The sequence below is a fragment of the Rhea americana genome, unplaced genomic scaffold, assembly GCF_003343005.1.
Source record: "Rhea americana isolate MKP2758 unplaced genomic scaffold, rheAme1 scaffold_244, whole genome shotgun sequence".
Taxonomy (NCBI): domain Eukaryota; kingdom Metazoa; phylum Chordata; class Aves; order Rheiformes; family Rheidae; genus Rhea; species Rhea americana.
Window position 1 is genome coordinate 181,622 of NW_028186362.1, and position 21,866 is coordinate 203,487.

At 41.7% G+C, this 21,866-nt stretch overlaps 1 protein-coding gene across 8 annotated transcripts in view; it reads left to right on the forward strand.

Moving 5' to 3' along the window:
* Nucleotides 1-21,866, forward strand: part of PDLIM5 (PDZ and LIM domain 5) — a 111,181-nt gene that overhangs the window by 38,742 nt on the left and 50,573 nt on the right. The window lies entirely within an intron of this gene.

The following is a 21,866-nucleotide window of genomic DNA, read 5'->3' on the forward strand; positions in this document are numbered from 1 at the left end:
TTTTTGAGGACCAAGAAAGCTGGAAGGGCGTTATGGCTTTAGCTGGTGGCCTTTGCGCTGAGAGCACATCCGTGTGCTGTTTGATAGACGAAATGGAGGAAACGGAAAGAACCCAGGTGAAAGTAGTCACGGGAACAATATTTTGTATTYCAGTTCCATGCGTATTTGATGGTAACACTAAGTAATCTTTATTTGTGATTTGAGAAGAATGTAAAGTCCTGCATACTGGTCTAAGGATGCGTGCTTTATCCTCTGTCAGTTATCGTATGACAGTCATGTAAATTTGCGTATTTGGAAATGAGTGTTGTAGCGCAGGCTTAAGCGTAATGTGAAAATAATTGCAATATGGGGGGAAATTGCTGGGTAAATTACCAACCTCATGGAATGGCAGAGGTGGGACTGGCTGTTCCATTTGCTGGGGAAAGACTAATTAAAATTGCCACAGCAGCAATTATTTGAAAAAGAAAGAGTCTTGCTACTGGCTTTCTTGTTTGTTTTTCAATTTGTTTCTTCTTTGTGTGCTGTGATAGTTTTAGCACTTTATATGCTCTTTTTTCATACAAGATGTAGCTTAAAAATCTGTGGGGATTGGGTGGTGGTCTTTTTGTTGATTTGCTTTGTTTGTAACATGCAGTTTTAGTTTTCTGGTCTTTTTTTTTTTTTTTTTAAAAACATTAAATGTATTTCTTAGTTAAGGAAATGTTGTTTATGTCGCTCCCTCTGGAGTTCTTGCTCTTTTGCACCCCAATACTTCATTTTTCAGTTAAAGCCCTTTCCTGGTTCCCACGAGGGCAGATAGAAACCAGATGCTTGCTTTTTGGACATATTTCCAGCTTCAGTAACTTAGCATGGATTTCCATAAATACATCTGTAAGTCACTGATTTGTGAAGAAGAACCACCTCTCTTAAATACTGTTTTGGGGGACTGTTTCTCCACGGTCCTGCCTTAATGATTCTTTGCAAGTCAGAAAGATGAAGATATCGGATTTTCACTTTTACATGAGGTCATGATACCCATGAAACTTCTGGAAAATGTGCTAATGGGAAATGTAGAGATTAAGAAAGGAACAGTACAGAAAAGTCTGGAAACTTATATAAATAGGATTTTTTTTTCCTTTGGCTTTTATAATATARAACTAACTAAACACTCAGCTCATCAAACCAGTGTGTACAGCTGGAGTGTGAAAATGATGCTGCTCTTCAGAGGAATTTCTTTCAGCTCTTGCTGAGAACTTTATCCTGTAGTACTCCAGACAAAAACCACCAGGATCACGCAGTTTGGGAGCTGAAAGGGGGGTTCTCAAGCTTGTTGAGACTGTCTTAATTCTCACTATATGCAATGCTTCAGAAGTCACTTTGGGCACTGTAGATCAGGAGCAAACAGTTGCCAAAATTGTGCTTCCACTTCAGCAGTGGACAAACTGGTGGATTTCTGTCATTGAATGTGCACGTTGCAAAGTAAAAGTGAATGTCAGTGATTTACTGCTTTGTGGATTTGTTTTGCTATTTTGTTGTTGTTGTTTAATTGCTTGTTTATTAATTGATTTTTAAACTGCGGGGCTGTTAGTGCATCAAGTGAGGCTGGAACCTGCTGGATATTTTTGATTTGCACTTGGAAAGGCAACATTTGGATGTGTGGACGTTTGGTTTAAGGGTCAGTTCTGCACTTGGGAAATTTAATCCCCAGTGTTAAAAAGCATGAATTGGCCTTATGTATGTATTATTTTGTCTGCTTTGGGTTTGAATCTTTATCATACCCTTCCCTCATCCTTAATTTTTTTTTTTCAGGAAACATGAAGTCTAGACACTTCTAAAAATGCAGCTGAAATACTCATGATCTGAGGTGGAGTTATAAGGGGGAAAATGCTATGGATCATTTGATTTCCATTTTCTAAGRTCATTTTCCAAGTTATCCATTTCGGAAGGATTTGTCTGCAGTAAGACTGGCTCAGAGTACTTTTCACTTACCATTATTATTGTTCTCAGACCAACTTTGCTTAGATAATAGTGAAATTAGATTACCACTTGCTATGCTGAGAGCCTTGCTCTGCTAGGTGTGTACCCGAAAAGAAGACTTTTTTGCTTTGTGGAACCTACTCTAATAATCAATACAGGAAAAAAAAGGATGATCTTTCCCCTCTTTTGAAGACGGGAAAGTGAGGTAGACCAGGTTTTAAGAGAGAGTCTTTACTCCTTTAGATGTCAAAATATTCCCAAAGTTTAGGTTGGCTAGAAACGACTTCATCTTGCAAAAATAAATGCCAACAGCACAGGGAATGGCACCACAGATCTTAAGAGCTAGCCCTAATCACTGTTATGGGTGAGTCTGAAGACCTGATGGTTAAAAGTTTAAACAGCCTCCATAGAAAGGAGAGAAAACAGTTTTAACTGCTAAGTCGAAAAGGGAGAGAGGCTATTACAATTAAAAAAAAAAAAAAAGAGGCGCAAGTAGAAGAATACAAGTATAGAAAGGATTTCAAGCCGTTAGCAATGCTTATCTCACTGTAGCTGATGGTTTAATCTCGTTGTCAGGTTTGAGTCCCGGGTTGTGCAGGGTGAGTGTTTTGTTTTCATAAACCATATAAGGGTCAGCTTTTAGGAAAGCTATGATAAGAATGCATTAGGAAGTCACATTATTCTCCGACATCGGTTTACAAGCCGTCATCATTTCCCTTGCATAGGCATTTTCATTTTAATCTTAGTCTTCAGTTATTTGCTTTTTTAGCATTTAAAGGGAGGTTGATTTTCTGGCGCCAGCTGGACATGGGCAGTGCATTGGTTGAAAGCATCATACCTTCTGAATCAAATTTTCTAAATCTGACTTTATTACAGGAAAAAAAGGATTCCAGAGTAATTCTAGTTCTTACGGAATCCTTCCTTTAGGGATGTCAAACCTCTCCATGAGTGTTGGTTAACTAAGGAGATAAGCACCATTATGATACGTATTTTATAGATAAGGTTTTGACTTGCAAATAAACTAAGTAACCTGTTCCTCAACCTTAGGTTGTGCTAGGAGGGTTATGATTTGGCGAGGGGACAGGGACGTGGCTGAAAGGCAAGTGCTTGTATCGGCAGAGGCTGCTGCCGCTGATTTTGTGAGCCTGGGAAATGCTCGTGCAGCTCCAGGGCTTGCCCAGCCTCTGGCGCCATCAATGGAGACGTCTGCTATGCAGCTCGTCGGGGAAGAGGYGATCCGAGGTTGCACGCCTCATGGCATAAAAACCCCAAAGTGCTTTTATCGACCTGACCTTTGGGCCTGGAAGCAAGGTGAACTGCGGGGTAGATGCTCCGGTGGAGCATACAGTCAGCGGACAGTGGTTGGTGAGTCGCTTTCAACCTCCACGCTTCCAACACGTGTTTCTGAGGCTGCCTTTCTTTGGAGCACATCCCACGAGCTCTGTGCAGGCTCCCAAAATTCCTGCGCGGTTCCTAGATGCCATCTTCACATCGCTGGTGCAGAGCGTAGCATTTCCCTGTCTCGCTTCTGCCGRTGGGGTCGTCGCATTGAAGGCTTCCTTGTCTTCTCCCGAGCGTGGGTGGTTGGTCTTGTGGAACCCCATCACCCCATCCGAGTCTGAGCGCGCTGCATGAGTAACGGCCACGCTGTGCGTGGGGTGGGAGCTGACGTGGTGGCCTCCAGGCTCACACATTTGCATCTTAACAAGCGTTTTTCCGAAGCCAGAAGGGTTTGATGTGGGGCCTCTATATTGCAGTGCAAGCAAAGTGAGTCATCTGAGGTCATCCTTTCTTCTCTGATTTTGAAATTAAGCAGYGCTGGATAAAACGTCGTCCAGAGAATTCAAAGCGAGGGAAGCTGCTGTTTTCTTTTTTGCACACCAAGGTGTCTTGGTGCATAAGTGTATGCACTTTTTTTTTTGGCAAGGTAGAAAACTTTCGCTCCTAATTTAGCAGTTGAACAGGTTTTGCCAGCTAAGCTGTGCTTTTAGAAAGTCTGCCTGGCAAACTACAAGAGCTAGCACAAGAGCTGTGCCCATCCATTTCTGCTGGTATTTAAATTCCTCTGTTGTTGTGCGCAGCATTTTGCTGCACAGCAACTGGCAATTAGATGAACCACAAAACGTGCCCCAGCTAAGTGAACTCGACAGGCTAGAGACTTGCCTTTCAGCTCAAAGGAGAGTTACTGGGTAAAAACGGAAGACTGCAGAGTGAAAAAGGAGCCCAGTGATCTGGAGGGGTCCCGCCTCCAAATCTGCCAGGAAAATGGGCGAGAGCGAGGGCCGGTTAAGCGAGAGGAACCTTCCACGTTGGGTAGCATAGCACCTTCTGGGACATCTTCAGAGCCGCAAAAGATCAGAATTTCTAAGGGTAGTGCAGCTTCTTGAAGCTGATACTGTGCATAGTATGGAAAAATAATATGATAGTAAATATAGGTAGTAAGCAATGCRAAGCACCACTAGTAGAGCATTATTTACTGAGCTTAAAGTTTCCTTCAACTTTAAATTTATACTTTTTTTATTRTAATCTGTGCTATATTTATATATAATTTCTTACTGTGTCATTAATACTAATGCAGGAAATGTTCAAAACCCCAGACTGGTCATATGGGGCTTAAATAAAGCAGGGAGTAGGGGAAAAAAAAAGTGAATGAAAGGAGCAGCCCTGGAATTAAACATTTATTTTAGTGAAGATTTATGGGGAAGCACACAGTGTGGRTTTTTTTGTTTTCTTTTTTTGTCCCCAGGGAAGTGAAAAATACAAGTTTTGAGTTGTAGCAGTTGAAGCAAACTTATGCTTTGGGGCTTTTTTTCTACATACCTTATTCTGGTGGAGTGAAACGGAGTACAGTCAGATTAGGAGTAATTTTGAAATTACACCCTCATTCATGTGAAAATGAGAAGGCCATCATAAAGTAATGGTCTTTAATAAATTAGGTTTATAGGCTCCCACTTTATGATTGATTATSTAGTTTCCTATCCTTGGAGCCAGAGTCCTCCATGAAATTGGCCTTAGCTAATTGAGACCTCTTTTCCATCAAAAACTATGGTCCTTCCCAAAGCTGTGCTCCAAGGCGACAGAAACTTGCCCTAAGGGAATGGCTGAGCATTGTAGGACACCAAACTTTCTTTTGGATGCTGGCCCAAAAATAAAACAGCTGTTTTCATGTCCACTGATCGCAGACAGAAATAGCAGCACGTCTTCAGGGTGGTTTTCTTCTGGATTTCTTGATAGTGGACACCTGCTTGCTTGATGTGTACATGAAGAAAACTGTGATAAAAATACAATCACTTCACTTTTTCTAAAAGGTTTAGGAAGGGAAAGAGAAGGCAAAAAGATTGTAGATTCTTGGAAGAATGTCTCAGATGTTATAATCAGTGGAGGCTTATTAACAGCTAGGTGAGAAATGAGTTGGGGTATCACCGGTTGAAGTATTGCGACTGATTGTGGGAAGATATTTGCTGGTCTGGTGAAATCCGAGTCCCTCACCGAAAACAGAGGGAGGAAGTGTTGGATCCCAAAACTTTGAGATCCACTCGTTTGCAATGGGTCAGATAATGAAAAGGCCTTAACCAGTATTCTCACYTCTTTCCTTAACCGGTGAGAAACGTCCACGTGAGAAATGTCCGTGCCTTTGCTTTATGCAAGTGGTGGTGTAGCACCTGACAAATGCTGCGAAATCTGGTCCTGAACTTTGTTTTACAGATAATCTGTTTTTTTTAAAAAAAAATGTTGTTTTGAGACATGGAATAAAAAAAAGATGGGAAAAAAAATCTGATGAAAGTGATTTTGTTGACGATATAAACATTTGCTGTAAAATCAGAAACCATGCACGTTTCAGATAATATGCAAAGACTAGTCGAAAGAAGAGATGTTTATCAGCTGTTGTTGTTATAAGGACTATGTTCTTTAATTTTTAAGATAAACRTGATGATAACTACAGCAATCTTCGTGGTATGTTCCATTAAATGTTTTGATACTGAATTACCCTGRTGTAAAATGATTTGAAACTTTTTCTGTTTCTGAAACAGAACTTGTACAATGGAAAAGATCATTTGAGTTCTTAAAGTTTTACAGTCAGCAGATCATTAAAAATGTAATGTTAGTTTTGGCCTGACGTTTAGATACACGCTAATTTAAAAGCCTCTTTTCACTGTATTTTGCGACTAAAGCTGAGCTAYGCTCCAGCTAAGCTTACAGCGTGATTGCCTTCTGTCTATGGGAGGCAGGAATGGGCAGTGTTAATTTATGCAGATATATTTTACCAGAAGCGGTGTAACTGGTGGGAGATATGTGCAAACCAGAGCATGGTGCTTGATCTCAGCAGGTCCTGGGCGGCCACTGTGCTCCGGGGAGCTGCGCTGCTGTGCAGGACGTGAGGGTCGGTGTGCCGCGCTCTAGCCGGCGGGTTAAGGACACGTTGGCGACGAGCTCCTCCTTGGGACTTAGGGTAACTTTGTGCAATTTCAGTATCTTCCTGCTGTATTTCAGAGTTTGAGGAAGTGGAGTTGAGGGAGCGTCTTTGTGGGTAGCAGCGAGTCGGCTAACGTAGGCCACGTGGTCGGATTTATGTTTTTATTGCTCACAGCAACGGCTCGYGTTTGCAAGCTGAAACTTAATACAGAAAACATGCCTGGGTTGATTGCGGTGGTAACGAACGCTGCTGGGATTCTGACCGCGGCGGACTAATAATCTCCAGGTTGCAAACTACGCGAGTCAGTCCGTTTTTCTCTCTTTTTTTTTTTTAATTTGATACAAGTTCCTGGTGTTGAAAAGCCCTCCCGTTGCCGTTGATGGGTGGAAACAAAACGTACATGTTAAAACATCCCCAGTCTGGAGAGGCAGCAGCTTCATTTCACTTTAAGTGTTCTTGACTAATGTAGACACTTCTAATTAAAAAACGGAATTTATTTCCAAAACATTAGATGCGTGTATTTTAGGAGCACAGTAACAAAACCAAAGTAATCTTCCTTAAGTAAGCTGAATAAATCTCTTTAATTYACAGGAGTGAATTTTGCTGACTACTGGTGGTGTGCACTGTGGTTTAAAGCTCCTGTTTGGCTGGTGGAAATACCCGCTCCCTATGCAAGGGCCAAGCGTTCGCTCTCGGGGGGCGGTGGGATACCAGCCTGGCCGGTCCATGGTGCTGGCCATGAAGTTTGCTCTCGCGTGGTTCCCAGTTAGACCTTTTTCACSTGTATAATTTCTGCTCTGTAGTTATTCTAAGGAAAATGTTCGTAGGTGTTCTTCAATCTTTGTTATATATTGTTTCATTGAAGTAATTTTCAAAGAATATTATTCTCCAAGCTGCCTGTGATACAACTGGGGCTTGCTTTTCCGCGTGTTATAACGGATTTCCGTGGCTTGCAGAGCCACAGCGGGACGCGGTCGCTGACCCTCCATAAGCATTGCAGCACGGCATAACAAAACGTTTTTTTTTTTTCCCCTCTAGTGATATTACCTGCTATGTGAAGCAGCTGATCACCACTTTATTTAAAATACACTTTATATTGCTTACAAAATACGCTGTCTGTTGGAAATCTTGCTGTTTCAGATGTTGTTCTGTTTGCTTAGAGATGATCTTGTGATAAGAGAGAGCTTTTGTGTCTAGGATTTCTTAGTTCCATTCCTGGGCTTGCCACAGATCTGGTTTGGCTTCAGGCAATGTTTTTGGTCTTTCTTGTGATTTCCTTTTTCTTTTTTTCTTCATTTTTCTAATGCAGATAACTTTTGTGTACCGTTCACACAGGCAAATCTGATCTTAACCAAAACCTGCTGAGGACTTCAATAGTAGATGTTGCAAAAATGAAAATACCGTGATTGCCCTTAAATTAGAGGTGACTATTGCTAGTGACTTTTATTTAATTCCTTGCAAACTTGCTCTCTGGCAGCCTCCCCTGGGCTCTGCGCTCGCCCTGGCCCCGGCAGCGGTCGGGGCACGAGGGAGACGTGGGGTGCTACAGGTCCCGAGGAGCCCTGGRGAGGGGGACGCGGGCAGAGGAAAGCAGATGGGCACGTCGGGAGCAAGGGGCAGAACCGAGAGGAAACAGCAGGCTGGGAGAACATTAGGTCTCGAAGGATGGAGGGGGCTTTTAGGGGACGTGGCGTTTGGAGGAACAGGCTCCAAARCAGCGGTGCAGGCTGAGTCGAGCCTCTCTGTTAAAGTGAAACTTGCAGGTGATTTCAGTCTCTGTTGCGTTTAAATGCACAACAGACTTGCACGCTTTAATATTTTTCGATCTTCAATGTTCCTCTTAGCACCCTGCAAATTTTATGCCTGTAATATCGTATGTCAAGTACTTTTCCCCCCACAGTTTTGGCAGGCTACAGATTTTTCTAACTCTCCTCGTTCTTACCAAGATGCAAGTAAAATTATAYGTAAATATATATATAYACACATATACATACATATATATGTATATATATTAAAAAAAGAAAACTTTCCTGAAGGTTTGGAAAGTTGGGTTTATAGGGATGTAGATAAGCACTGAATCTGCCAAAACAGAAACCCATGAAAAATTCTCGTGGCTTGAAGCCACTGTCTGAGATGGGCGCGGAGACTTCATAGAGGTTTTGTGTCAGCAGGTGAGATCGTTTCCAAGCCGATGTGAGCCGTTCCTTTCCGACTGGAATTAAGTCGGTCCTCACTGGGCAATTAAATGGGTTATCTAAGAGGCAATTATTTTTTTCTGATTTTGGGGGGAGGGTTTGCTTTTTTGCCTAGTCTGCTTTTTGCATTTAAGCTGTGAGCGAGTGCCGCTGTACAAAGTGGTATACTGGCAGCAARGCCTGAATTACGGAAATAACGTGAGCGTCAGCAGAAGGCACTTTTAACACATTTAATGCCTTTTGGTAGGAAGATAAAACCAGAGTATTTTAGAGTGTACTTTCTATAGAGTATCCTTTATAACTGTTATATTTCCATACAAAAGGCTAAAAATTTTATGTAGAATACATTCTTAAAATGTCCTGCTCAGTTTAGAAAKCTAAGGTTTTAATGAGCACAGTGACTTCAGGGATAACTAATGCTACTTGATTGCTAGCAGATTATTTTTTCTTTAAATGCAGTCTGCTCATGTGGCTTTGCAAGCATCRGTGACACGTGGAGTCACTAAAATGCACATACTGCGTTAGGTGTAATGTCTAACAGTGTTTGGAAGTACAAAAGTGTGTAATGTTTTCCATTCAAGGCCTCTCAAGTACTTAAATTCATAAATGTGTCTGCAGTTGATAGTTATCTTGGAATCCCTTGGCCAAAAGAGAGTCATCAGTTGTCTCCTTCCCAAGTTTTGGAAGGCAGGTGAGAGCTTATAATTCAGTCCTTCTGCACAAAGCCTGGAGGGTAGCATGCCAGTGCCTAAAATAAAAATCAATATTTCACTGTTTTTGTTGATCATTAGAAAAACAAAAAATGAGGAAATCAGACATAYATTTCATGTAATCGTAAGGCTGTACTTACCTGGTAGACTTGTATCTTTGTAGGGAGGATGGATTTCTATTTTTAACTTAGATGTACTTTTTTATTTTATGCTGGAAGAAACAAAAGCACTCTGGAGTGAAATACAGGTACAAAGCTTTGAATTTCTCCTGATGTGCCCCCCCCCCCCCAAAAAAAAATATCTTTGTTTAAAGAGAAGGGTTTCATCTCCTGTTAGYTAAAGTTAATGGAGCCTGAGGCATTTAGCAGCCTTCCTGGAGTAACATAATACCTTGCAGGGCTGGACCTGAACTGTTTCTGCCATAAGCCAGTATTTAGCAGATGCGGCTTACTTTTGATCAAGATCTGAATAAATGACACAATGAAACTATTCCTTTATGTTTTAATTTTCTGTCTGTCTGTCTGTCTCTCTCTCTCTTTAAGAGAAATGAGGAATGTTGCAATTTTCTTTGGGTGTGTTTGGGGATGCAATTTTGTGGTCAATTTTTGTTTGAAAGCTAAACCTTTAATTTTGATCAGGGATATTTTTCTTGGCTGAGTTTCCCAATACATTAGCAGCAGAGAATGTCTCCTTGTTAGGACGAGATATCAGGAATAGCTGCACACTGGGTGAGGCCAAAAGGAAGTATGGGGGTGAGTTAGATTAGTCACAAATGTTAGATCTTTGCTCTTCACTCACCCTGTTCATTGTATAATTCACCCAAATGATTTTACTCTTAAAAAATGTGAAGAATTCATCAGATCCTTCTTATGACACATCAAGTTCCTGCTGCTTGGTTTTGTGTTTTTTTTTTTTTTTTTTTTTTTTTCACTGTGAATCACCAATTGTTAAGTTACCTCTTGACTTGTTTCAGTGCTTTTCCTTCTTAGGAAAAAAAAAAAAACTTTTTTTAATTGTTCTGATCTTCCCAAAGAGGATCTGTCTAGACTTAGCTGTCACTTGTTCAGTGAAAATGTGGAAATGAAGTTACAGGATATGCCATCAGTGGTGTAATACTATGCCCTGCTGTACGTTACCGTGGCATGTCGATGACCAGACAAGGAGGTGTGAGGAGAGTTGTTGGGAACGACTYGGGGACCCTAAAGGTCCATGATCATGAGCAGATGTGATGGGAGCATTTTGGTGAGGATTACAGAGCTCCTGTGGGTGCTAACCTATTTGAAGGAGCTCATGGTTCTCCTGTACAGCTGGTCTCCGAGGGGATTTGCTGTTCACAAGCTCAGGTGAAACTTTTCAGGCCACTTCTGACTTGACCTGTGCGACCCATCTGGTGCCTTTTTGGAATTTCAGAGGCTTATTAGCAACCATCTGCCATGTGGTGTCATTGTCCTTGTACGTTTATTTTAAGCTATGTCCATAGCTATTGAGTGAAAGATGTRAGGAAACAATGTGAAGTTGGCAACAGTTTATCTTCACTGCTTAAAATAACACAGATACCTCGGAGAGTGGCATGATCTTTAGTGACATTTTAATTCTGTTGGCACACTTTAAAATAGCCAGCTGGGACATTACAGATAGACTTGTTCTGAAGCTTTGCAGTTAACATCTAAATGCCAAACTTTTGAGTAGCAAAATAATGCATTTATATATAGATTAAACAATATCTCTAATCAGAATTGCCTCACAACGCATGCCAGTAATTGTGAGCAGCTGCACTGGAATAATACAGCTGCTAACACTCTTCCACACCCAATAATGCGTGTACTTGTCTAGCCTAAGTGTTACTCACGGGTGCTACTCATGGGTACTGATATCTCAATGGTTTTTTTTAAGGATGCAGAGAATTGTTTGGCACACATGCGTTTTAAGAAATGAGCCCTTGGTTGTGCTAAATGAAGAGATTAGAAGGTATATGTAGAATTGCAGAGATTAAAAATTAATAGTAACCCCTTTGTGTACAACAAACTGATGGTATCATGCCCAGAGTAGCTTTGCTGCACTGCGTGGAAACAAATACTATGATAATGAAGTCCTACAGTGCTCATGTACGATGTTCAAAATGTTGCARTTCTACCTCCTAACAGGCTTATCAACATCTGCAGAATACCCAGTGCCACTAAAGGAAACATATAACCCTCTATTTTAGCTTGGTTCATTTTGTTTATATCCTGTAGATGCTCTTTACTCTAAAGGGCAAAAACTGCCCAGCCAAACCTTGCGCCGGTTGATGTGGGAGAAGGGGGCAATATTGAAGGGAAGGGCACTCGGAAATGCCAAGATAAGCTTTCTGTATCTCCCAAGAGAACTTTTTGGTGCTCTTGCGTGGGCTCAGTAACCGAGACTATGCAAGGGGTATGTTAAAAAGGGGTAGTAATGTGTTTAGATGTGGAAGAATTATCCTTGTTTCCCCCGGCTTTGAAGAATTGCTCCTCCCTGAGCACATAATAAATTACTCCTCCAAATTTGCCCAATCTGCTTTTATGCCAGCTATGGTCATTGAGTTAGAGCAAGTCTGGCCTGTAGGAGCAGTGTGAAAGAGCTGCCACACCTGATTCACTCAAAAAATACACCATCGAGGGCACTACAATGATTTTAGTGATTTAGTGTTGACCGCTCTCAACCTCAGGTCCAATTCTAGGAGATGAGATCTTCCAATATTTTTCCCTCAGTGTTATCCAGAGAAGAGTATTAAGTGGGAAACATAGAACAGCGACAAAATGGTGACTCTTTGCAAAAGTTAGGCAGAGCGCACTTGTAGCTGATTTTGATTCTCCGATGATAGCGTGAGTCAAATGTCTCCTGATCTCAATAGTCCAAAGAGACTGACAGAGAGACAGCAAGCTGGAGTAATAACTGTTTGACCCAGGTCCAAAAGTTTTCTGATCATAGTTTTAAAGCGCTGTTGGTTGGTTTCCCAGAACCTGAAGTAGCCTTGGGATTTGGCAATGGTTTGGCGGTTGTGCGTGAACAGTGGGGCTTCCTGTGCTTTTGGCCAACTCGAGATAAGTGGGAAAGCTTGCACTTTGGGAAGCTGAAACATTTCTTCCCGGCGAATTTGAATAGTACGTGAGGCTGAAACTGTGTCACCTTTTTCAGACGATGTTGCTTTTTTTGTATGCATGTACTTAGAATAAGTCATTTATTTTGGTCTTGGTTTTGAAAACTGGCTTCCTCTGGCTCCTGTGATCTTAAAGAGGGGGAGTAATTTTCCGTGGGTTCCCTGCGGCTCAGAATCTGGCCCTGCACATCTGTACGGGGGGGCGTTTACCTGCTCCCGAGCCCGCTGCGCGGTCTGTGCCGTTCCTCCTTCGTACACACGCGTCAGCCCACCGTTTGGGGGCCGCAAGCGATGTCGCTCGTCTCTATTTACGCTTCTGTTTTCCGAATGAAGAGCGTGTCCCACACCTGTTACTTTCCTTTGAAAAGCACCTCGCTCAGGCATGCCGGGTTTGTGATGCTAACTTGCAGGCATTCTTTAATTATAAAAGGATATGCGATGATCTGTTAGGAGACAGTTGTCTCTAAATGGATTAAAAGAAGCTTATGTGGTTTAAAAATGTGCTGCATCCTCCACGTGCTAAAAATAGCTCAAGTTAACTAAGAGAGTTGGATGAGTAATTTATGTATATAGTCCCTGTGCAGGTAACCTAAAGYATTTGTTTAGTTTTTCAAATTCAGGTAGCAACTTATGTGAATATGGGATGTAAAGAAGAGAAGAATAAGGTAGATCCATGAGTTGCCCCAGTGATGTTAGAWAAAACTGTTCCTAAGGATCTGCCCATAGGAAAAAATGAGACGCTGTTTAAATAAATCCTGTCCTATGCCATGCAAGATCATCTCTCAGCTGCTGAGAATCAAAGCTGCCATGTCCTGACTCATGAGCAAGACTCTTGCTGCCTTGTTCTAGCGGATAATGTGATGAGAAGAAATAAATAGTTGGCAGCGTGGAAAGTAAACGTGCCCCGGAAAGATGTCGCAGTACCATGAAAATATAACAGCATAAGAAAGATGGGCTTTGTAGTAATGCTGGGAAAAGTAAGCAAGTTTTCAGGTATGTAGGTTTCTGAGGAGGTATGAAAGAAAGCTAAACAGAAGCTGAGAGCAACTGCTGGAAGTTTACTTGGATATTGCACCATTGCACCATCTAACAGAAAGGTGCTTGGTACCTGCAGAGTACAGCATCTATAAACRGAGAAGGAAAGTGTTAAAGTGCTCACCTCCTGAAGAGAAGACAAGTAATTCATAGTAGTACAACACGGGCAGGTGAGTGAGAGGAGAATGTATGTAAAACATAGAAAATGATGTATGAAAAGACAGTCTATGTAGCGTAAAAAAGATGAAATCAGATGTTGAATAAGAAACCTTCCTGTCTTGTTTGGTTTTAGTCTAATATCCACCTGCARGGAAAAAAGAAAATCCATCTTTGCAAATGCAGATGTTCTCCCCTGTGCRGCTGAATTCTGCAAAAAGTCTTTTTTGTCCAGWTTTTGAAAAATTCCAGCCCTTGAARAATTCCAGGGTATTAGCAGTAGAAAGTCATGTCTGTAGCACAGAACTGCAAAACCCCGTGAGGCAATAGAAACGTTTGTTGCTCCTGTCAAAGGTTGCTTGCTTATTTTTGTCTTGCTTCGTAACACAAGTAGTTTGCCGCGTTGTGGGGAAGTCTCAACAGGCTTTGTGACTGTCCAGTGCTTTGCATCAGCTTTGCATCACTGATTAGTCGCTCACAAAGCACTCACAAAAGCAGTTAATTGCTCCATATGCCTGTGTGCATGCTCTGAATGTAATTCCCTAAGTATTTTGAGCAGAAAAGGGTAAAAACTACTTTTCTATGGCTARGACTGTGGGAAGGGAAAGCTCTTCGGTTAGCTGGACTAGTCTGGGTCAGATGGGATTGTTCATTTTCACKTCTTTTGCTGTTGCTCCGAATGATGCAGGAGATTTGTGTACSTTTACGTAAATGAACGTTAGAATTTCCATCGCCCTTGGCTCATGTGTGGACAACAGGAATTAACTATTTGAGATGGTGTTTCTTTGTAATTTTTCTTGCTTAGCTCTTGCAGCAAAAAAAAATAATTTCCAGCTGCAGAATCTTCCCTGGCAGCCGCTCTGACTTCAACTTTGCTTTCTCATAAAGGTGTGGTGGGACCTGTTGGCCACGCTAACCTGAGGCCTTTAGAAACAATAGTTGGAGGCTTTCTTATAAGACGTCTTTCGGATGGAAATGTTTAGACACCTAAAGCTACAATAGGCAGCCTTGTCCAGGCATGCATAGCTTTTATCGGCGTGCTAGACCTGCAATACGCRTTATTAAACCTATGACCTTAAATATATAAATATATAAACAATACATGGAAATGATAAAGGCCAACAAAAGCAAGGAACTGTAGAGGAAAATTTAATGTCTTCTGGCAAGTGGAACATTAAATTAGTTCTGTAATAAACATAATGTAGTGGGAGAAGGAAGGCACCTTGGCAGCTGGACCCCGAGGTGAGGTACCACGAGGGCCAATGTCATCCCTCCCTGCTGGAGTGCAGTAGGAGGAGAGAAGGAGGTGTCTGATGGACTGATGTGTTTTCTAAGGAAAAAAACTTGCTGTTTTGGTGGTAGGTCACATTCAGGAGTTAGACAGATGCTAAAAGATATTATTGACCCCAATGGGAACGAATTAAAGCCATAGCATAGAAAGAATAGAGTTGATCCTTTCTGGTGTATTTTGTCTCCAGTGCCTTTATTAGTGATTTCTGCCATGCCTCTGGCTTTTCTGGACCAGGCTCTGGCTCGATGATTTTCCTGATTTAGTCAGCCAAGCAGCTGGGACAGGCTGGGGACATGTCTGTGCAGTTCAGAAAGAGCTGGAGATGCACAGCTGCAAATGCCAAAGTACCCCCTACAGTGAAGAAAAGGTTTTAGTATGGAACTCCAGAGGAGCAATTTTCCCAAAACCTTCACCGTATTGATCTAACTGTAGTATTAGGTTGCTCAAATTGTTGCAGCATCACAATAAAGGGCCAGCAAGAAACGGGAGGCCTGATGGTACRGTTGAGATTAGACCGAAGCAACCTGGGCGGCCTTTTGGGCGTCCACGCGAGCTGACGGCTCTTCCTGCCGCTGGTGTCAGGAAGAGGGACTTGGCTCTTCTTTTGGTGTAGCTGCCTGGGCATCTTTGAAACCGAGATTTCATCTCATTTGGTTACCTACTCTTCCACAATATTTTTTTTTCATATTTCCTTATAAAGCCATGAATGGGCAAGCTGCTTCGTAGAGGAGAGAAGATGATTCTAGCTTCCGAAAGAAGTAAAATTGTGTTATCTAATGGCTGTCTAAATTGCCAGTTACTTCATGTGAGAGAAGGAACTTGATATAAATGCTGTTTCCCAGCTATGCAATTATGAAAGCCATTCCCAAATAAGGGGATGCTGTGGGGTTGGAGGAGGCTGTTTGCCATGATGACTTTCAGTTCAAATACGTGCGGCTGCACTTTTGAGCTTATTTGAGCCGATTTTTAGACGAAGGAGGTAACGTAAACATTAGTCACTATATTGTGGAAAGCAYTGGAAAAAAAATAGTATATTAAATGTTGAATCCCCTAAATTATAACCTAGATTTCATGATAGACTGAAGTCAGCACTTAGTCTAGCTTTTCTTTTGTTTTTTTGTTTTGAGGTTTTTGGAGGAATGACTATATCTGCGAGTCATTTAGACCTGTGTTATTTTTTTTAAGCTTGTTATTTTTAAAAGGTAGCTTGTTGTGTTAGAATTAACATCTAGTAAACACTTCTAAAGACAGTAAACGTATAGCTTCCACTGCATTATAAGCTGGGGTACAGATGCTGAAGACCTTTGATTCTGTCTCGGTATTTGCATTTCAATGTGGTGTAGACATTGTTACTCAGCAAGGCAGTTTTTRGAATAGTCTCTTAAAAATCTACAAAAAAGTAGCAAGGTGTAACTGATAAGAAAGAGCCACTAAAGGAGAGGGACAAGCTAGTATTACAGATGTGGTTTCCCCATTGCTCATGAGTAGCATATCGGGGAGAACATGGGATTACCACCTAGTGAGCTAGGGGATAGGATTTTGGCACCCTGAGCTGCAATAATTGGCTCCATATTTGTTTTTTGGGACTACCTGTAGCAATCTGCCTGCATCATGCAGGACATAACTTGGTAGTGGCTGCGCTCTCSTTGTCCCACCTCTGCCCAGAGAGTAGTGGGCAGCACAGATGGATGTCCTCCTCCTCCGCGTCCAAGTGCCAGCCCTCAGCTGGAGCAAGAAATCCCACCATGGTCCTGGACTTCACCTCGCATGAAACCAGAAATGGCCATTTTCGGTGGCAGGAGCATCATGTTTCTGGGGTCCAAGCGTTTGTCCTGTGCTGCACCTCGGTCGGCTTCAGGTCCTAGTGATCACATCACCCAGTTACGTGAAGTACCTGGAGGAGATAGCAAGTAATTCAGTAGGTCATGTGCATGGGGTTTYGAGGTTTCTAAACCTTGTCTGCCTTAATGGGGGGTTGAAAGCATGTTTTTAAAAGTCTTTGTCAGTGAGAAGGTAAGTGAGATAAGCTCCACAGTATTTTTCCTTTGCTTTTTGCTTGTTTTTGGTTTTGTTTTAATAGAATAAAATATTATCTGACTGCACTTAAACTTCCTTTACAAATGTGTTCAGTAGGGGTTGCCACAGACCGCAGGAATGAGACTATGAGCGGTGGTTGCCTTTGGGAGGTCCTGAAAACAGCTGATCCTTTGTGGGTGGGAATACTGGAGGAGAAGGCAGCTTCTGCCTCCCCTAAAATGTCAGCACTGTTTGTTTTAGCACATAATCATGAACTCCCAGGCTGTATTTAAGTTTRAGAAGAGCACCTAGGATCGATTTGGCTGAATATCAAATGAGCAGTAAAGGAGGAACATAATTTTTCTTGTTTCTATCTACCTTAATCTGATGTCCTGGAGGAGCRTGCGGTGTGAGGACATGAAGGTATTACATAGCATAAACCCAGTGTAAAATACTGACATGTTGCATTATGTTCMTTTCCCCTCTTTAAGCTTGCTGAAAATTTAAAGTCAGTTGAGAGAGATTCCCAAGCTAAGACTCCTAGGCTAAATATAAAAAAAGCAGTGTTTCAGAGGTGATACATATTCTTCTGTCAAGAAAAAAATACCAGTGTTCTCAGCCTAGTCCATTAAATATATCTCAGCAAAGTGTGTGAAGACCGAAAGTCTGAACACTAGTTCTTTCAGATTGAGGTTTAAGTTGTTCAAAAATCCCCCCTCTGAGTATTTTTCTGTCGTTTCAGCTATAAACCGAGAATCGACAGGAACGCTTTTGTTTTTCTTAATGCTGGGAGAACGGTGTGCAGGCTGGGCTTTGCGTTTTAACTCTTGCAAGTTGTCACCAGTCTGTGGCCTGTTTTCCTGGGGCAAGAGGAGAAGGAGTGCACTTTGCGCGTGAGAGTGAGTTTGTGGGATGGGAGAGGTTAGCAGCGAGATGCCTTGAGCTATATAGTGTCTGAAATKCCATCGTGCGTGGAGTAAAGCAGATTGGTGTCCCAGCTTAGCTCTCTTCTAGCACTGGTTTTGTTTCCGTAAGCAGCCGGTCGGCATGTAACTGTGCGTTGTATCTGTAATGAACGGTTCCTTGGCAATTACRTGCGTTAAATGTTCTCAGAAATTATTTTTAAATAAAGCTCCTTCCATATTTGGATAATGGCATAATTGGACATCAACTAAATTGGTTCAACCAAGTGAAAATAATAATACAATAAACCGTAACAATAAGAGGGGCTTAAGAGATAAAATTGTCGCTGATGGCCCAAAGCAGCCTGTTGATGTGTCACCAAGCATGATGACCATTGGTTTGAGAACGCTGCCGTGTGTCTTAAGGGGGGAAGGGGAAGTGTCATCTCCTTTTTTTAATATTTTTTTTTTTAATGAGGGTGAAGGATTCCCGTACATTGAGTATTCTCATTTAGTACTTAAAGGTAATTCTGCTGCCTCCCCTTTGGCATGCACCGATCTGCCACCTTGTGTTGCTTGGGGCATTTGCTGTGTGTTCCTAGAAACCTGTGGGAAACGTAGCCGTGTGTTACGTTACTGCCTGGCAGGCTGCTCCAGTGCCCGGTGTCTCTGAGACGACCGTTTCTGGTAACGCAGGCGCTATAACGAAGAGCAAGCTGAAGAATGTTTTTCCCTTCCATTGCTGTGATCCAGAGCAAGGTTGGTAAGAAATGAATTATGTCTGTAATAGAGAAAGGGCTTTGGTCTAGGAAAAGAAATATTTGGATAGCTCTTTTTTCTTTGCTTTAAATTACGTCTGCATTTGTTTTTGTTCAGATAACCCCTAATAAAAGTCCCAGCTTGTTATATATGTTAAACATTTTCTGCCTGTCATTTTTTTTCATGAGAGTTGGCTAGTTTTCGAGAAGCAAATGCATTTAGCTTTCTACCCTGTCAGCTAACTGCCGTCTAGAAATACAGAGAAGCAAAAAGCCAGAACTGTAGACTGAAACGGTAAAGCCATTAAAGGATCAGATTTTCAGAAAGAAGATCTGACTAGTGGCTTCTCAGGGATATAATACCTACTGCCAAAAACTATATCCTGATTGATCAGCTAGGAAAAAAGGAGTTAATTTTGAAAATGCAGGGGGGAGRGGATCCTTCTTTTTTTCCTCCTATTAGAAAGGAGGGAAACCTGTTTAAAWTTTGCAGAAAGCTCTCCTGMACCTTCACCCAGCCTGAACTTTGTTTTAGGAGTGAAGATTTTTGTAGTTTGTTGTTGCTGTATCTCAGATTAACTTTACGAACAATCCTTTAAGACACAGAGATAGGAAAATCTAAATGCTTATGTTAATAATGGTATTGTGTATTTCTGTTATTTATAGCCAGGCTAATRAATGCTGTTACCTCTCTGTGATTTTTCTGTTGAGTTTTGCATGTGCTTTTAAAGCTGTGAATATAATAGAGCCTCCGTAGAAGGGGTAGAAGGACCAGCATGATGGGACTTGAAGTGGAGAGAAGAGAGACTAACTTGCAAACATCTTTTGGAGTTTGGATTTAGTGAAGCTTTCCAGATTTGTCAGCTGGTGGGTTTGGGCCTCCCTTTTGGGGTTGTACGTGCAGGACAGCTGAGACTTGTCCAAAGAGTCCTGCTTTATATTGACTGTGATTCCATCACTCTGCCTATTGGGATTGCAGTATTTGTGCTGATGGTCAGTCTTTAGAGATGGCGCACCAAATGGTATGGTGTCCATTACTGTAGCATGAAATACTGTAACTTTGGATTTAATTATGGATTTTTCTAGGTATTAGTAATTATAGAAGGATCCCATTACATTGTTGGCACGTTCTTATGGGTGAAATACTTGTAAAGGAAAGGAATAAAATGGGAATTTAAAGAATGAATAGTTTTTGCTGGGTATGTTGCTTACAGTGAGGAGCAGACCAATTTGATTTCCTAATAAGGCTGTGCAGGAAGCTGGAATGTTTTGACTTGCATTAAATGTCACAAAAGTATTCACCAGGGAGGACCAGCTTGTGGTATGTTTACAGAGCAAATCCGATCATGTTTGGTCTGAATGAACTGTTTACACAGCTTAAATATAGCTTTTTTTTTTTTTTTTTTTTGAAAGGACAAACAAGCTTGATGGAGAAGTATGTGTAAAACCTAGGGCCATCGGGAACTGGTGGCTGCTGCTTGTATTCCTGTTGGGTCTAATGGTTCCCAAGACGCTTGCAGCTCCAGCCTGGAGCTGGCTCCCACAGCCATGGTTTGCCAGCATCCTCTGAGCGCGCGGTTTATAATAAGCATTTATACCAAGCTTTTGCCTTGGCTGTGTCTTCTCTTTGTATGTTACTTAAAACCAGCAGTTCAGGATATTGGTTCACACAACACTTTAAGTCATTCAGAAGATGTTTTTCTGCTTCGACCTATGCTACTCTTTTAACGGGAAGTAACGAGGCAAGCGAAAGCCTTTATGATCAGTGGTTAATGCAGTCTGCTTAACCAAAACAAGAAATCCTGACGCGCTTAGGTTAGGCTGGGAAACTATGTGCTACCACCTCAAAAAACGYACAAGAGTCCACGGTTAAGTTACTTTTTTTCTTTGCTAACTTAGAAGTAGCTATCGTAATCCATAGAGCAATGGTCAAGCTTTAAGCTGCAAAGCAAGCATTTTCTTAAATGCGTGCATGTCGGAGGTGTTTTGCTTTTGAGCTTGAGCTGTGCGTTTCCTTTCGTACTGTCTTGTCTAACCACCGCACATTTTTCACATTCAGATCTTGGTGGCTCACATTGCTGGGTGAGCACTTTCTGTATGTAATCCTGGATAAATCACAGATTTTAGTCTGATTATGGTCTGAAGTCAACAAGGCCAAGTAAAATTGTTTGAAGTATGTCTGGGACACACAAATTTATGTCCTTGTTTCAAGTATGTTTAGGAGAAATAAAGTAATGGTATGCTGTCTGACTCCAGATGTTAAAAGAACATTGGGAACATTTTGGTTATCAAGAGCGCTTTTTTTTTTTTTGGTATATGGTATTTTTAAACATGAATTTTGAAGAGCAAGTATGTCTTCAAATGATTTGGAAATGGCGCTGAGCAAAAATTCCGTTCTGTATAGATGAATATAGTGCAATCTCATGCATTGCGACCTCAGATTTAATTATTTTGTAAAGGAAAATTTCAGTATGTTTTTGTTTGTTCAGTATGTTTGTCAGAGTCCAACTGTAGCAAATAGAAATTTCTTTCTCAATCATTAAATATGGTGGTTGACTTGAAAAATGAGTATCTTTTTTTTTTTTTTTTWAACTGTTGTGCTAGTTTGGTGAGTATTCAATATATTCAAAGTTACATTATCAAAAWATGTGTGGCTAAGGTGCAGACTGACATACAAGTTTCCTGATAACTCTAGTCCTTAAAGGGAAGAAACGTTTTGGTATGCATTGGCGTTGCTGCCGCTTGTTGCGTTTGCTGCTGCCAGCTCTGCAGCTCGGAGCACTGGTGGATGCAGCCTGGCGCGGTGGCAGGTGTGAGCTTGAAACCCTGGGGGAAACAGGGGACCAGACCTGCTCTTCAGAAGGCACAAAACCCGCTTTCTGCTCACCTCGTGAAAGCTGTGAAGACCACAGCTAAGTRTGCCAAGTGTGGCCTCGTTCAAGTCCAGCCCTCCGTGCTTTCCTCCTGGAGATGGTAAAACTGGTCTGTGCAGTAGAGGTGTTTAATTAAATCATAGCCTCCGTTAGCTCATCTCCAGTTAAACTGATGTTTGCACCTACCCAGCAATTTATCTCTTAGAAATAACAGTCCAGCTCTTCAGAAGCCTATTTAAAAGATGCTTAGGAAATCAGGGTTGTTTGGTTTCACTCGGGATGTAATTACGGCTCCTTGGACAGTTTGTGGGATGCTAGTTTTTCTGGGAAGCTACCAAATGCAGCAAGAAATGTTTTGGAATGTGACAGGAAGCCACTTTTCTACTGAAACCGCGAGAGGAGCCTAAGGCATATCAGCAGCAATGTTTGTGCACAAGAAGTT